Source organism: Plecotus auritus (assembly GCF_963455305.1).
Source record: "Plecotus auritus genome assembly, chromosome: 10".
NCBI lineage: Eukaryota > Metazoa > Chordata > Mammalia > Chiroptera > Vespertilionidae > Plecotus > Plecotus auritus.
In genome coordinates, this window is record NC_137785.1 from 32362427 (window position 1) to 32365230 (window position 2804).

At 50.2% G+C, this 2804-nt stretch overlaps 1 pseudogene across 1 annotated transcript; it reads right to left on the reverse strand.

Annotated features, from left to right (window-relative positions):
- Positions 1-303: 303 nt before the first annotated feature.
- On the reverse strand, positions 304-2266 carry LOC308235976 (cyclin-dependent kinase 11B-like; annotated as a pseudogene). Its single transcript has 2 exons — positions 2157-2266; positions 304-1689 (listed from the first exon to the last, which is right to left on the reverse strand). The product of its transcript is annotated as a cyclin-dependent kinase 11B-like (transcript).
- Between the last annotated feature and the right edge of the window lie 538 nt (positions 2267-2804).

A 2804-nucleotide genomic window follows, 5' to 3' on the forward strand; every position in this document is an offset into this window, starting at 1 on the left:
TAGATAGCCACTATGCTGTATATCAAATCTCCATAACTTCTTTAATTTCTTTTTTTCCACAAGGAAATAAGATTTAATTCTACAAATTTACAAGCCAAGATAAAGTAGAAATAAAATGAAACCCAAACCAGATCAGCACAAGACTTGAGGTTACTATTTATGGGAGCCTGGGCCGCAGCAGCAGAGTCCAGTTGGGGCAGGACCTGAGTCTGAACCCAGGCGCTGCCTCCAGCTCCTGACCCTGGTCCCAGCTAAGCCTGGTCAGTCAGGTCCCCAGAGTTGGTCTGGGGTCCATTCTGAATCTCAGAACTTGAGGCTGAAGCCAGGCCCTGTAGACAAAGCCCCCTGGTTTGTGGTGGTAAGGTAGAAACAGGTTTTCTTTAGGTCATCATCACTCAACTGACTGTAGCCCACGGAGTCCATGGGCTGTGCCTGGCTTTGCCCTTTGCTGCTTGTTCTTGGAGGGCCACCTGTGGAACATTGTGGGGAACATGGAGGGGTCATAGGGAGGTGGATCTCCCGGAAATACTGAGACTTGAGGGCGTCCTTTGTGCTGACCCCCCACCCAGGGAAGTAGGTCAGGAATTTGTTTGGAAGGTAGAATTCCTGGTCTGACAATAGGATACCAAAGCGCTTGTGTGGACTGTTGTAGGGGTACTCCATGAAGGTCATCATTGTAGCCAGGCCAGATTTTTTCACTGAGGGTCCCCTGGTCCTTAAACACTTCGTTGATCTGATCAATCTCTGACTTCCCAGGGAACAGTGGCTTCTGAATCTGAAGCTCCCCAAAGATTCAGCCCATGGACCACATGTCCACGGCCATGGAGTACTCCTTGGCACCCAGAGCTGCTCCGAGGCACAGTACCACAGGGTCACGCCAACCGAGTGTAGGCCTTCAGAGGGGACCCTACTCCTGCGCCAGCCCGAAGTCTCCCGCCTTGAGGTTGCCATGTGGCTCAGCAGCAGGTCGGAGGTCTTGGCGCTGGGGTGCAGGATTTGTTGCCAAGAGGGTGCTTCTCACTGCGCAACAGCTGGATCATCAGGATCTTCACCTCCCCTGGCAGGAAAGGCTGCTTCATGGTTTCCATCAGGCTCTTGAGGTCGTGCTCCTCGTAGTTCACCACGATGTAAATATTGTCCATGTTGCTGCCCACGAGATCTCCCTGATGGTCACGGTGTGGGGTGCTGCTCCCGGAGGATAGTATTGATCTCCCTCAGCGATGTGATTGCAAAGCCCTCCTTCTCTTCCATTTTCAGGCGCTTCAGAGCCACAATCTCATCTGCTTTCGTGTCCTTTGCTCTGTACACCAGCCCCTACGTGTCCTCTGCAGTCCTGTTCGGGCACTGGATCTCCAGCTCTGACAACGCTGCAGGGCGGGCAGGTCCTTGGGAAGCTTCTGTTGAAGCTTGATGGACATGGGCAACGGGGCTGGGGAGTCAGGCACAAACTCTCCTTTGGTCAGGGTGCTGCTCAGAGGGTGCCCTCGCCCACTTTTCCCTCCGCTTCTTCACTTTCCCCGGAATCTCAGTCAAATCGTGACTCTGGAGCAAGGAGGATGTGTGCTTGGTCTCTCACTCATTTCTTCCTCACTCACTTCCTCAGCCGCCTGTCTCGAGGAGGCCTCGGAGTTACTGCAGGTTCTTCCTCCTCTCCCACCTCTCTCCTCGTTCCTCCTCCTCCGCTGCTTCCTTTTCAGAACCTGACCCTGGTTTCCATGAGGAGGGCCCCTCCTGAGCTGCTTTTCCTCTTGCTGCTGCTATCTTGTAAGTCAGATAGAGTGTCTCTTCCATTTTCTCTTCTTTTACTGGCTTCTCTCTCTCTCTCTCTCTCTCTCTCTCTCTCTCTCTCTCTCTCTCCTCTCTCTCTCTCTCTCTCTCTCTCTCTCTCTCTCTCTCTCTCTTCGACTTGTGTGATCTGTTTATTGAGCTGCTTCTTTATCTGGTTACCAAGAATCTAAACTTTTTAAAAATATATTTTTTATTGTTGATAACATTACAGATATCTCCCATTTGCCCCCTTCGCCCCCCCTCTCCTCCAGCCCTTACCCCCCCCCCCCCCGCCAAGGTCTTCACTACCCTATTGCCTGTTATCCTGTTCTTTTCCATGTCCTTTCCCGCGCTCCTGCTCTCTCTTTCTCTTTCACTCTAGCGCTTACCTGTTCTCTTTGGAGTCCTCCTTTTTGTAGGGTGAGTTCCTGATCCTTATCTCCATACGGTGGTCCCTCAGCTCCCCCTCCTCAAGGGATTCCCGCTTGGAACCGGTCATCAGACTGCGACATTTAGAAGTACAAAATAATTAATTGAAGAAGTAGTGTACTTCTTTAATCATTTTCTTTGCTTTCTCCTCTTGTTCCTTCCATCGTTCCTTTTCCTGAAGAATAACATCTAAAGTTTTCACTTTCCAAGAGTCCTTTTCATCACACATTTGAGTTAAAACACCCAGCACTACCCTGCTCCCTTCTGGAGTCTCTCCATAACTTCTTCAATTTATAACTGGAAGTTTGCAGCTTTTGACCACCTTCACCATTTACTCCAACCCCCACCCTCTGCCCCTGGGAACCATCAATCTGTTCCCTGCATCCATGAGTTATTTTTGTTTTGATTTAACATGTGATATCATATGGTATTTATCTTTCTCCATTGTACTTATCTTTATTTATTTCAGAGAGGAACGGAGAGGGTGAGAGAGATAGAAACATCAATGATGAGAGAGAATCACTCACTGGCTGCCTCCTGCACACCCCACACTGGGGATCCAGCCCCCAACCCAAGCATGTGCCCTGACGAGGAATGAACCGTGACCA